The following is a 13,591-nucleotide window of genomic DNA, read 5'->3' as shown; positions in this document are numbered from 1 at the left end:
TGGTGGGTTCTCTTGTGGAGCACGGGCTCTAGGCATGTGGGCTTCAGTAGTTGTGGCACGTGGGCTCAGTAGCTGTGGCTCACGGGCTCTAGAGCGCAGGCTCAGTAGTTGTGGTGCATGGGCTTAGTTGCTCCGTGGCATGTGGGATCTTCCTGGAGCAGGACTCGAACCCGTGTCCCCTGCATTGGCAGGCGGATTCTTAACCACTGCGCCACCAGGGAAGTCCGGAAAATTCTTTTTATTTATTTTAAAACTAAAAAACGAATCAAGAAAAAACCCATTACATCAGAAGTATAATTTAGTAGTTGACTAAACTACTAACCCACTGTTGTGTTGCTTAGGAATAAAAATTAACAGCTAGCACTAATTGAGGTTCACAATGCGCTAGACACTGTTCCAAACACACACACAAACACATTTATATTAACTCATAAATACAGGTAAGTCCTGCTATTACCCTTATTTTATAGATAATATAGTCCGGGGGCACAGAAGATTGTGATCTGCTCAAGATCAGCCAACTAGAGTGGCGGAGCTGCAATTTGAGTCCGGGTAGTGCAGTCCCAATGTGTGAATTCTTAGACACTAGTAACGAAAAACAAAGAAACACCAATATCCCCAACAACCTTGCAGGCCGAGGAAGCCCTTCAAAAAGGGCAGGAAGGCTTCTTTCCATCCAGGAGGGCTTCTTTCTGTTCTTGACCTGCCCCTGCTGGATCCTGGGCTGAGGGAGAGCCGGCTTCCCAAGGACCTGTCAGAGGGGGTGCTCTCTCGGCGTCCCTTCTCCGCCCTCGGAGCACCCTCGCCGCGCCCCTGCCTTCCTCTGCCAAGCCCAGGTTTCTCCCGGCCCTTCCCAGCTTCCGGCCCCTTGCTTCAGGCCAGGTCGCTGGGTCGGGCCGCGCCAGGAGCTCGCAATTCCTCTATTTACTGTTTGGTTTCCATGGTGAGACGTAGGTGCCGTCAGCGCCTCCCGTCATCTGCCCCGCAGCTCGGCCCCCACCCGGCGCCGTGACGTCTGCCCGCTGCTTCCGCTCTGCCCATATTTGGCTCAGCCACGGCGCCGCCCGTCGGGACGAGGCTGGGAGCCGGACTCCCGCCTTCCCCGCCCTCTGTCCCCGGCCACGCCCCCGTGGGGCTGCTGCGGGCCGCTCTGTTCCACGCGACCCCAGACCCATCCCCGACACCCGAGCGGAGGCGGGGGGCAGGGGCGATAGGGACCCCGGGGGAAGGCGTGGATGACTGATGGATGAACTCTGGGGTCCCAAACATTTGTCTCGTTGAGGCTGCAGCCAAGATTTGGGCTGTTTCGTCTGTTTAGGGTGGGAGAGCTGGGATCACGATTTTCTCACTCTGTGCCCGGAAATCATGGAAACAGCCATCCTTCGCCTCACTATTTTACATTTTACAGGCTTGAACTTAAAATTCTCGTCCATGGCGCAGTGGAAAGCTTTGAAGACCGAGGTTCTGGTATCAGTGTTGCCCCTTGGGGGATAAGTGACCTTGGGAAGGTCATTTCCCTTTATCTAGCCTGGTAAAATGAACTTTGGGGGTGGGGCTCTGTGTCGTCAGGCTTGTGAGGGGAGATCGTCCATCACCTTTTAGTTACAGGCGTTGGGGGGGGGGGGAGCGGCGCATTACATAATTGGAATATCAGTGAAGTTCTTTGAGGACCCCTACAATTCTGACCTCCATAGTAACTGGATTTGTGCGTCTCTTTGCGCCTTGCTCGTATTAGGCGCTTAATTAACTGTTGCTAACTGATTATTGAATGAATCCCAGGCAAATCACTTTCGGATTTCACCTTCATAAATCCAGACCCCCGCAATTCCTCTTACAGGCGGAACGAGGAATATTGCAGCGATGGTTAATACTCGCGCAGTAGGGTTGTTGATGTAGAGCGATTTGCAGATGTAAGGGGCAATAAACATTCCTGGGAGGAATCCAGCGAGATTCCAGAAGTCTCGGAGGGAGCCGTGGGTGTGCGCCGCCCGGCCATGAGGGCGGGGGTGGGGCGGGCAGTGCCGCAGTGGCTACTGCCGGGGAGCCGACTGCAGGGGTGGGGTCGACTCTTGAGGCTGCTCGGTCGCGGCTACCGCCCTCCACCCTCAACCCTCGCCCGTTCCCCAGTTCCTCTGGCCAAAGGAGTGTGTGTTTTTCAGAATTTCAGAGCTAGAACGCACATCAGGTACGATTGCTCTAATTCAGCCTTTCAATTTTACAAATGGGGGAACGAAGGCTCAGAAAAGTTGGTTTACTCCTGCAAGTTGCACAGCTAGTCCGAGACAGATAAAAGCCAACATGTCTGGCTTCAAACTAGTGTCCCTTCCACCTCCCCTCTAACCCCCTCTGCTCTTGTGGCTTCAGGACCCTGTTGCCTGGCTCAGATGGTGGAATGTACAGTAAAGCTAAATACTGACTTCAGGGCTCCTTTAAAGGGTGCCAGTGGCATGCCTACTGCCCCATACAGCCCACAGCATGACACCAGGGCCTGGGGTGATGGCCAGGAGGGTCGTACTCCCCAAACCACAAGAGTTCCTCCTTCCAGTGGCTGGAATGGCTACCCTTGACCAGAGAGCCCGAATTGGCTGTCTTGAAACCAGTCTTAGACTAGCAGTTGATTATTTTGCATAGTTACCCAAGCCTCCCATTAACTTTTCTCAGTCAAGACAGTAGCAGAAGGCAGAAGACAATAGCAGAATAGCCTGAACCCATGGAGACCCCTTTTCTGCTCATTGGAAGGTCTTTTCACGGTACATAGAGGTTAGATCCTGTGAGGGAATGCCTCTTTAATGTCTCTCTCTCTCTTCCCTTTCTGTTTCACCCAACTTCCTCTTACATTCTATATTCTATTTCCTCCCTGACTGTAGGCAGCTAAGACTGAGAAGACTGGTGCCCACCGCTGGCCCAGGGCCGTTCCAACCTGCTGATTTGAGGAGGAGTCTGGGATCCTTCACCTTTCTCGCTGGATTGATTGTACTTGGAGCTCTAGCGACAGGAGTAGCAGCTCTGCCGCCTGGTGGACATATGAGGCAGAGCACCCTTCTTCAACTCCAGAAGCAGCATCACAGCTAGGGGAAGAGATTTTCTTTGTTCACTGATGGAAATAGCAAAACTTGGCAGAAAAAATAATCCCAGTTTTTTCTCTCTTTAGTTTATTTCTGAGGATCTGATTGATTTGGATGCAGAAAACACTTCTGTTGTTTCTCTCGCCTGGACTGCTTTTTTTCCTTCTGCCAAGTTTTGTTATCTCCATCAGAGTGAACAAGGTTTCCTTGCCCCTTCTCTCAAACCCTATTTCAAATTCCATCTCCTTCATAACAACTTTTCTGACTCCTCTCCTGTATATCTTATAAAATACAGCTGTGCACAGACCCAGCACACAGAGCACATGCTTACATGCTGTCTTTTTTTTTTTTTTTTTTTTTTTTGGCTATGTTGGGTCTTTGTTGCTGTGCGCGGGCTTTCTCTAGTTGCGGCAAGCGGGGGCTACTCTTCATTGCGGTGCACGGGCTTCTCATTGCAGTGGCTTCTCTTGATGCAGGGCACGGGCTGTAGGCACACGGGCTTCAGTAGTTGTGGCACGTGGGCTCAGTAGTTGTGGCTCATGGGCTCTAGTGTGCAGGCTCAGTAGTTGTGGTGCACGGGCTTAGTTGCTCCACCATATGTGGGATCTTCCCGGACCAGGACTTGAACCCATGTCCCCTGCATTGGCAGGCAGATTCTTGACCACTGCACCACCAGGGAAGTCCTACATACTGTCTTTACTGTTGTTTCCTTGAGAGTTGAGGCCAGGTCCTGGGTGTCTTTTGTGTTCATAGACGCCCAGCACAGGGCTGGGGACAAAACCTGCTCTCAAGCCCTTGCTGATTAATTGATTAATTAATTGATTAATTTCTCCAGAAGCAACTCCAAGCCTTTGCTTTGATAAACCTTCCTCTCAGTTCTTTGGAAATCTAGATAATGATCTAATCAAAGACAGCCTTGCACAAGAAGTAGTTGCACAAAGCAGTTTCACAAGAGAACACCACCACCACCCAGAGAGGGATGAGGAAGTGTAAAGTGGACTCTCCGAAAGATGAGGAGGGTGGTGACATAGGAAAGTCAGAGGACAAAGAACTAGGAGAGGGGAGGCCTCTGCTCCTGGGATCGGAGAGACAGCACACCCTCTAGGGCCAGGTTTCTGTCCAGACCCCACCACTTGCTGTGTGGCCTTAGGCAAGTTTACTCTGTTCTCTGTGCCTCAGTTTTCTCATCTGTAAAAAAAACTACTCATCTCCTAGTGGTAGGATGAGGATAAATTGAGCTGATATATGCAAAGTGCAAGAACAGTGCCTGGCACATAGTAGGTGAAATATAGCAGTTTGTCGATCTGTTTTCCAACGTAGCTGTTTTACAAATGGAACGGGGGAAGGTTATAAGATCTCTTTGCTCCCTTCTGCACCGACCTTCCTGGGCAGCGCATGAGCTATGTGGTCATGCAGGTCTGGGTGGATTCCTGTCTCTGTCACTAGTTGTTTGACCTTGGGCAGATCACTCTACCTCTTGGGGCCTCAGTTTTCTCATCTGTGAAGTGAGGATAATTGTGTCTACTTCCAAAGACTGCGGGTACATTACATGATTATAAAAAGCCTGGCATATCAGGAGTTTAATAAACAGAAACTATAATAATATAGTTATAATATATATAGTTATATATAATATAATATAGTTATTATTATCTATGAGAGAAGCCACATCTAAAGGAGAATAGCGTCTCCAAAATCTTTGAGGTTTCAAGAAAGATTGAACGTACTGAGTAGCAATGGGACCAGCTCAACTCCTGGAGCTTGGGGTTGGGAGGGTAGGCCCTGGGTCTGGGCCATGACTGGATATCACAACATCTGAAAAAACCAGGAATGGTTTGGCTCGTGTATCGGCTCTAGGGACATTTCCTGCCTGGGGACTGCGCTGAGGGTGTGGACCTAGTGGGGCCAGGTGCCAGCAGCTGGGGACCCGTCCTTCCCACGAGGTGGGACTTTAGTAAAAGAGGGCATGGGCAGGGTGGGCCTTGGAAACCTGTTGTTGTTGAGTGTGTGTGTGTGTGTGTGTGTGTGTGTGTGTGTGCGAGAGAGAGAATGGCCCGGAGACATCCTGCCCTGGAACTGGCCTCCCAGGCCTGGCACGGCCGCCCTCATGGCAGAATTTGCCTGCACAGCTCCTCAAAGCTGCCATTCCCAGCCCTGACCCAGGACATCCCAGAGTGATTGCCCGTAATTATCCGAGGGGTGGAGGGGAGGAGGGTTGTCATAGTCTTACAGCCAAGATAACCTTAATTCCCTTCAGCTGCATGGATGGAAAAGTACTAAACGGCACATACAAATGCTGTGATGCAGTCCTTTGGGTTCTTTTAGAAGGGGGAAGGAGGGTTGCAAAATCCGACGATGAGAGAGTGTCGCAATCCCAAACATGTTGGGAATCACTCTTACGGTCCTCACCCTTGACGCCTCTCGTCCCCTGTGACCCACAAGGAGTTGTGCGCCCTGACAGGCTGGGGTCTACACTAAGTCAGTTGTTGTTCTGGGATCCCAGACGGTCTTAGGAGCTCTTTGGGGATCACAGAGGAGTCTGTAAGCCTCATTCCAAACTCACGTTTCCAGTCATGGCAACGGGGGTGGGGTGGGGAGGACCCGAGGACTAGTACCTGGTGCAGAACTGAGACGTGGCTCGTGAAGAGTCACGAAGGTGCTAATATTGGTTGTCTCTGGGGAGAAAGGAATGTGTTTCTCGTTTTCTTCTCTTTGCTTGTTTGTACTCTCTGATTTTTCGTTTTTGGCGAGCACACAGATTGCTTTTGTAATAAAAATGTTTTTTAAATGTTCCCAGCAGAACAGTATGTTTGTTTTTTTAATAGGTAACAATAATAAATGGAAAGGCTCAGAACTCAGACACCTCCTGATTTTTTTCTTCCACCCCTCCTTTCCAAAAGAAATAGATGCTCCTGGTGAAACCTTTGAAAATTCAGATAATCAAAATAAAGAAAATAAAAATCACCTGTAATCCCATTACAGAGGTAACCACTGCCAACAGTTTTGATTCTCCCTTTCCAATATACACTTAGTTTTATACTTTTTAATTTATGCGTCGTAGTTTTCATGAACATAACACCAGGCCAGAATACTGTTTTATAATCTTGTTTTTCTATACCATAGATCATGAACACAGACAATTTTTTCTACATGATCACTTTAATAGCTAGTCACATAGAATTCTAAACATCCAACAATTTAACCAATCCTGTATTCTTGGACCTTTGGGTTGTTTCTAAATTTTTTGCTATTATAGACAAGGATGCAAATATCTTTGTGGCTAAATTTTTGTGCACATCTTAGATTAGTTCGTTCGAGCTGGGCCTAGGGGGTACTCCTTTTGAAGGCTTTTGAAACAGCTGTGCAGTCAGTACACTGTCACATAGGACAAGTGGGAAGGGAGTATTGGCTCAACCAGTTTCTAGCTGTGCAATCTTGAGGAAATGACTTACCCTCTCTGCACTTCAATTTCCTCAAATGTAAAACTGGAATGAGGGCTTCCCTGGTGGCGCAGTGGTTGAGAATCTGCCTACCAATGCAGGGGACACAGGTTCGAGCCCTGGTCCGGGAAGATCCCACATGCCGCGGAGCAACTGGGCCCGTGAGCCACAACTACTGAGCCTGCGCGTCTGGAGCCGTGCTCCGCGACAGTGAGAGGCCCGCGCACCGCGATGAAGAGTGGCCCCCGCTCGCCGCAATTGGAGAAAGCCCTCGCACAGAAACGAAGACCCAACACAGCCATAAATAAATAAATTTAAAAAAAAAAACTGGAATGATAGTAGCTATGGAATGAGATTGTTGTGAGGACTGAATGAAAAAAAGAGTGTCAAGTGGTGCCTGGCACAGCACAGGATGAGCCCTCAATAAATGGTGATTGTTTCTGATTTATGGATTGTCTTTTCTTCAGGGGAAGAAGTTGTCTTGAGGGTGAGGTCTGATTGCCTGGGAAAGTTGCGGGGAGAACTCGAGCAGGTGTACACGGTGAAGGGGGAAGACGCTGGGGAGTGGAAGGCAGAAGCAGACAAGTGATAGAGAAGAAGCTGATGGAGGGTAGGCTGAGGCAAGTTTAGCAGAGAGGAGTGTGGACGTGGGGGAGAACGGGAACCCAACGGACATGGGTGAGATGTCCACATGGGCCATTTGGAGCAGGGACCCTCGGAAACAGAGCCAGGTGCCAGTCCCTGTGTGGCCTGGGAGGCCACCTCTATAAGATCTGAGATGGAGCCTGTGTCCTTTGGTCCCTGGCCCCGCGAGGCTGCTTTCTGCCTTCCTCTCAGTCCCACGTTGCATCACTCCAGGCCAGTCTTCTTTCAGTTCCTTGAGTGTGCCATGTTCTTCCCTGTTGGGTGACCTTTGTGCATTCTGTTTCCCCTGCCAGGAATGCCCACTCTTGCTGGCTAATTCCTAGGCACCCTTCAGATCTCAAGCTTCAAGCTCACTTCCTCACAGAGGTCTTCGCAGCCATTTGGTATGAACCAGCCCCCTTCCTTCCGTTATTCTCTCATGGCCCTCTGTGCCCTCATAGCAATGCCAAAGTTTGTAGCTACGTGTGTTTGTGATTATTCACTCTTGGTGTCCTCACTGGGCTGAAAGCTCCATGAGGGCAGGAACAGGGTCTGTTTTGTGTTCACTTTTGTACCCCTGATGCCCAGCACATAGTAGACACTCAACAAACAGTTATTGAAAGGGAAGAAGAATAAGACAGTTCATCTGTGACCTGTAAAATGCCTTTACATCCCCTCCTGTGGCTTCAATCCCATCCTAATTGATGCTGGCTGGTCGGCTGAAGGAAAAGGAGATTTGGGGGCTGCGAGGAATGCCTTAGCCAGCTGCTCTCCCATCCTTCTCTCCCTTGAGGAAGCAGGCTTCCCTTTCTAAGACTAGAAACTTTAAACCAGTGCTTCTCAAACTTAAAGGTGTATATAAATTACCTGGGGATCTTCTCAACATGCAAATTCTGATTCTGGGTGTCTAGGGTCCACCTTAGGGTCAGGTCCAAGACTCTGCATCTCTAACAAGCTCCCGGGTCAAACCCATGTTGGTCCCAGGGCCACTCTGAGCAGCAAGGCTTTCAGTCTACAGCCTCTTTCTGTTTTACACACCACCGATTCCCACACCTAAATTTGAGTCGCTGCGCCCTCTGCCGGCCACTGTGGGGCATGGCAATCATTGACCAAGTATTAGATAAAGACTGCACGCCTGAATTTTAAAACTCACGCAAAATTCTTGGGGAACAAGATCTTCTCCTAAAAGCAGATGGGCACACAGATTCCAATAGCATTAGGAAAATGTACTTTTTTTTAACATCTTTATTGGAGTATAATTGCTTTACAGTGTTGTGTTGGTTTCTGCCGTATAACAAAGTGAATCAGCTATATGTATACATATATCCCCACATCTCTTCACTCTTGCATCTCCCTCCCACCCTCCCTATCCCACCCCTCTAGGTGGTCACAAAGCACCGAGCTGATCTCCCTGTGCTATGCAGCTGCCACCCACTAGCTATCTATTTTACATTTGGTAGTGTATGTATGTCCATGCCGCTCTCTCATTTTGTCCCAGCTTACCCTTCCCCCTCCCCGTGTCCTCAAGTCCGTTCTCTACGTCTGCGTCTTTAAGGAAAATGTACTCTTAAGAATACACTCTGTAGGGACTTCCCGGCGGTCCAGTGGTTAAGACTCTGTGCTTCCACTTCAGGGGGCCTGGGTTCGATGCATGTCGCAGGGCCAAAAAAAAAAAAAAAGAATACACTCTGTAAAGGATCCCAGCCATGCTGAGGCAAAGAAACTCCCAGAACTGAAGGATGTTAAGACTGGGAGGAGCCCATCTATGCAGCGATTTTCTTCTTTTGCCACTGTTGGCTTTTCCCACTCTTGTTTTTTTTTCTTCATCAGGGCTGCATTTTGACTTTCGTGGGCCCTGGGCACTTTGAAGACCCCTTTCTCTATAAAAATTAATTAAAAATTTCATTTTATGACTGCATTGTTATAAAGATGAATAGTCAGAGGAAGATGAATATATAATATATTGTCCTTTTGGAAATAAAAGTTAATTTTTCTCTTCTGATTTTTAAACGAAATTAAAACATTTTCGTGGGTTTCTAAAAGTATCATGGGTCCCTAGCCCAGTCCTCTTGTATCAGCCCTGTTCTCCACAAGGTGGCAGAGAGCGCATTCTTAATGCTATCTGAATCTGTGTACCCACCTGCTTTTAGTGGAAGATCGTGTTCCCCAAGAATTTTGTGTGCTTTAAAATTCTTGTATGCTGTCTCTCTACATACGCCCAAGACTGTACTAGATGCTTTGAGGGCCATTGTGCTGTTCAAGTAGGTGACCAGATTGAACATGTTAAATGACTTATACATATGTGGAGTGTTTACAATGTGCCAAGCGCCTTAAACATATCACTCAAGTTTCAGAACAGTTACTATCCACGTTGTACCCAGGAGAGCACCAGAGTTGAGAAGGTGACATCATTTTCTCACATCCCACGTGAGTAGTTGGCAGATCTGGGATTTGAACCCCAGGTCTCTCTGATCCTCTCCACAGGCTGTGACAGGATATCCAGTGAGGTGCCTGCTTGGATATATATTCCCAAATGTACGTTACACTATCAGGGCCACCAGGGGGCAAGATGTCAGGGAGGGCTGGAGAGTCTTAGGGAGGAGGGAGATTGGAGGTAGGCTTTGGAGCAACAGTCATTGCAGAGATGAAATGGCAGGGAAAGGCATGTGAGGTCACAGAGGTGTGGAGGTGGGCCACTGGTTCAGGGGGGCCGTGAGGAGACTTCCCAAGTGGGAGGGAACTCAAGGTTAGGAAGCAGAGGGCGATGAGGCAGGGTGTGGCTATAGGGGGTGAGGAATTTGGGCCCAGTCTAACGTTCAGTGGGAGGTTCTTTGTTCCCTTGAGTCCTAAAATTTAGTCCTGAATTATCAATAACCTAGCAAAGTTTTACCCATCCTCCCTGCCTCAGTTCCTCATCTGTCAAATGGGAGTTATGAAGCTTGCCCTCTGAGATGTCAGGAAGTTCAAATGACCGTCAGCCCCACAAGGATGGGGAGCCTGTGTCTGATTCAGGCTGTATCCCCCGGAGCCTGGGTGCTCAGCACACATCTGGTGAAGGAATGGGCATGATATCCCACAAATCCCTTGAAAAGCAGCGGCAGGAGACAGCGTGGCTGGAGAAAGCGCCCAGAGCCAGAAGAGGGCGCGCTTCTGTGAAACAAAGTTTGATATAAGAAACCACCAGAATCTTTCTGCAGGATTGTGGATTGAGAATTTGCAACCCTAGGCTTTGCTTTTAGCTTTAGGATGTAGGAGGTCAAATCATTCCATTCTAAATTCTTATATCTAAACCTACCTTAACTCTAGTATCCTAACTAGGAAAAAACGCTAAAATGTAGTTTATCTTCTCTATTTCATGTTCTCTTAACACTTTAGGCACTTAGTACAGATGTAATTTTTTTTGGGGGGGGAGCTTAAAACAGCAATCAGTCTATTATATCTCATGATTCTGTGGGTCAGGAATTAAGACAGGAATTGACTGGGAAACTCTTCTGCTCAATATGGCAAAGACCGATGTCCTCCGTGGTATTCAGCTGGGGGACGGGCTGGTCTGGAGGGTCTGAGATGGCTTCACTCACATGACCAGATGTCATTTAACATTTTGTGGGATTATTTGATTAATAACTGTCTCCCTCACTAGTCCAGAAGCTACCAAAGGACCGGAACTGTGTTTGTTTTTGTCTATCATTTTATCCCTAGTGGCTAGCACAGTGCCTGGCCCACTGAGGCTTAGTAAATAGTATTTGTTAAATGAATCAGTGATGCAATTCTTTTTTTTTTTTTTGGCGGGCTGCACGGCTTGCGGTCCCCGACCAGGGATCCAACCTGGGGCCCTGGCAGTGAGTCCTAACCACCGGACTGTCAGGGAATTCCCAATGATGTAATTCTTATAAGTGTCAGCAGCCTCAGAAAAAAGGCATAGGTAGGAGTTAATGATGATGATGATAGTAGCTCAGTAAGTGCCAGGACTGAGCTAAATACTGTGCAACCTGGCTGGTTGGCATTATTTATTTACCCCCACTTTACAGATGAGGAGCTGAGGCAGCCCTGATATGGCTTCAAAGGGCAATGCAAGAGGAGAAGCACCTTTTATGTCCCAAATCAGAGGATTTGGGGTAAACTCAGGAGCCCTGGAGGCCAAGCAAGTTATTAAAATGAGTCATTTGAGAGATAAAAACCTGATGAAATGACAAAAGGCTGGAAGGTATGTTTTCAAATTAGTCACAAACAATGTTCCAGAGTCCTGCTTTACATTATCCAAATAAGCCATCCCCAGTGATGAGGTGAAGATTCACTTGGATGTCTGTCACCACATTCACTTACACTGTTCCTCAAAATCCACATAATTGTTTCTTCTTCATCCTGGGTTTATTTATTTTTGATGCTTCTGCACAGCTGGACTGTTCTGCCAACATGTTGTAATGCTTCCTTCGTTTCATCCAACAACAGGCTGGCCTGTCGTCATGAGAGTAGCATCGCAAAGCCAACGTGGGTTAGTAATAGTGCCCTTGATTGAAGTTGCCTGCGGGGTCAGAGTATTAGCAGATTATCTGATACCCAGGCTTCTTGTGGGCTCTGCCTCGCATGAAGGGCTCTTCTAGATCGTGTTACTGTGATAGGGGAATACCCAGGGTGCCAGGAAATTCCTGCCTGGGCAGGGAGCTGACTTCCTGGCACCCCAGGGATTCCAAGCCCAGCCCCCTGCAGCCAATCAACAACGGAGCTGCCTCAAACTGACAAGCAAAACGAAGCCCAACGAAAGCAGCTGGAACCCAAACAAACAGACTTGGGTGAGTTTGGGAGGGGGTTCAGGCCTGGCGTCATCCAGGCTCTGGGCCAGGCCGTTGTCTTGGCAACGGCCAGTCGGTTTACCAGCGGGCAGCAGAGCCAGTTCTCTGAGGGGGAAGCCTGAAGAGGGGGCTGTGGTGCCTGGGCGGGGTGCGGTTGGGGGCTGGGGAGCTTCTCCAAGTAATAGAAACCCGAAGAGAAGGCACGGGCATTTCCAGAGAGTGGCTTCTTCTCTCAGGAGCCAGGCAGGCTGCCTGGGGGGCAGTGGGCTCAGAGAGGCTGGCCAGCCTGAGAGAGAGGGAAGTGGCCACTGAACTAGCAAAGACGCCTCTGGAAAGGCTGGAAGGTGGATTTGCAGCTGTGTTAGCTTTCTGGGCAAAACATGAATTGAAGTGGATCACAGAGTTCTATAAAACGAAAACCAAAAACAATACATACACACAGCAGCCAGTGGAGGAGAGGCCTTTGGGAACCTCAGAGGTGGCACATGAAAATGTTTTATGTCCTTCTCCAGGAGCTTTTTTTCTTTTCATTTTCTTTCTTTCTTTTTTTTTTTTTCTGATGACCACAATTCAAGTCATTATCTGGAGGAATGAACAGCATTCAATGAAAACAAAACGTTAGAAAACCTCTGTTTTGCAGGGTAGGGCCTAAAAGGTGTTCATGTCCATGACAGCGGGTTACTTTAGGGTAAATAAGAGACTCCCTTTCTGGCTAAAATGAAACATTAGCCAAAATAAATGCAATGGAGGAAAGAATCTTGGTACCTTCCTCCAGAAATCTTGCTGCAAAAGTGCTTGTCATACAAAAGGACAAATACTGTATGATTCCTTCCACATGAGGTTTCTAGAACAGTCAATTCTTAGAGACAGAGAGTAGAATGGTGGTAGCCAGGGGCTGGGGGAGGGGAGGATGGGGAGTTACAGTTTAATGAGGATGGAGTTGCAGTTTGGGAAGATGAAAAGAGCTCTGGAGATGGGTGGTGGTTCGCGTTTGTCCAATGATGTGCATATACTTAATGCCATTGAACTGTACACTTAAAAATAGTTAAAATGGTAAATTCTATGTTATGCACATTTGCCTATATATATATACATATATATATATTAAAGTGTCTGTCACTTAAAGACTGTCTTCTAGTTGTACCAGGAGACAGTGGCATTTGCTTGGAGGCTGACCCCCTCAGCTGTCTGAGCCTCTGCTGTGTCATCCATTAAGGAAGGATGCCGGTAAGGAAGAATGGACATGAAGGCATTTAGTGAACAGAAATACACCACAAGAACGTGAAATGTGATTAAGATATTATTTCAAAATTCATTTTTAATGTATCCAAATGCCAAGGGGCAAGTTGAAAGGGGAAGGGGGGAGCTTTGAGGAAACGAAGGAAAGGATTATATTTGGCAGTTATAGGAATTGGAAAAAGCCCAAATATTTTAGAGAGTAGAAGAGAATTTGGGGCTCATTCTCAGAGGCCAGAAGGTATGACCAACTTGGGCTGTCACAGCGATTTAAAATACTTCTCTCTTTTGCTCTGCCTAAATTGAGAAACCATTTAAGCCCACCCATCAGGAGGAAATGAAATGAAATGAAACAATGTCAAAACATCACCTCTCAAATTTCATGAAGGGAAATGGTACAGTTACAACACAATGCTGGGTCAAAGTTTATGGGATC

At 47.9% G+C, this 13,591-nt stretch overlaps 2 long non-coding RNA genes across 2 annotated transcripts; one reads left to right on the top strand and one right to left on the bottom strand.

Annotated features, from left to right (window-relative positions):
• Positions 1 to 223: 223 nt before the first annotated feature.
• On the bottom strand, positions 224 to 1,005 carry LOC309655985. Its single transcript, XR_014261106.1, has 2 exons — positions 627 to 1,005; positions 224 to 253 (listed from the first exon to the last, which is right to left on the bottom strand). It is a non-coding gene; the product is annotated as an uncharacterized lncRNA (long non-coding RNA).
• A 4,078-nt stretch (positions 1,006 to 5,083) lies between these two features.
• LOC309655545 lies at positions 5,084 to 6,949 on the top strand. Its single transcript, XR_014260888.1, has 2 exons — positions 5,084 to 5,543; positions 6,607 to 6,949. It is a non-coding gene; the product is annotated as an uncharacterized lncRNA (long non-coding RNA).
• Positions 6,950 to 13,591: the final 6,642 nt, after the last annotated feature.

This window comes from Balaenoptera physalus (assembly GCF_965194825.1).
Source record: "Balaenoptera physalus genome assembly, chromosome: 2".
Lineage (NCBI taxonomy): Eukaryota > Metazoa > Chordata > Mammalia > Artiodactyla > Balaenopteridae > Balaenoptera > Balaenoptera physalus.
Note: the sequence above shows the minus strand (reverse complement) of the source record. Positions and strands in the feature narration are given on the sequence as shown.